Here is a 621-nt window from a genome sequence, read left to right as displayed (position 1 = left end):
AAAAAAAAAAAAAAAAAAAACACATCTTAGTAAAACCAATACTTTCTCAGGTTCGCATCGAAGCTAATATACGGTGTATGATCATGGATCTTTTTGTTAAAATGAAATAACTGCATATGGTTAGTCAAAAAATGTAAAGTGAAGGAAAATTACACACGGATGACACTAACTCGAATAATATTAATTCTACTATTAAATGTGCAGTTGTTCTGGTAGAGGATTTTATGACTCTTGATAATTTTATCGATTTTAGTATATGTAGGAAACGATGTGTGTTTGCGTAAAATGCAACTGTCCGATTGTTTGTCGCCAAGCTTTAATAGCTGAATTATTTTTTATATGAATGATAAATGTAAGTAAAATATTTATANTATATGAATGATAAATGTAAGTAAAATATTTATATTACACACATACAATAGCGATGATGAAATAATTTTTTTTTAATTATGTACGTTAGGAGTTAATTCTATTATTCCCACGATAAAAATTATTCATAATTTATTTTAAATCTATCTTAAATTTTTATGACATGCTTAGAAATATAATTTCTTACCTTGTGTCCAGCTCAGCTTGAACGTTTGTTGAACAAAAAAAATATAATAAGAACACTGACTTTAA

The sequence above is a fragment of the Daktulosphaira vitifoliae genome, unplaced genomic scaffold (assembly GCF_025091365.1).
Source record: "Daktulosphaira vitifoliae isolate Bord-2020 unplaced genomic scaffold, ASM2509136v1 Scaffold_359, whole genome shotgun sequence".
Lineage (NCBI taxonomy): Eukaryota > Metazoa > Arthropoda > Insecta > Hemiptera > Phylloxeridae > Daktulosphaira > Daktulosphaira vitifoliae.
Note: the sequence above shows the minus strand (reverse complement) of the source record.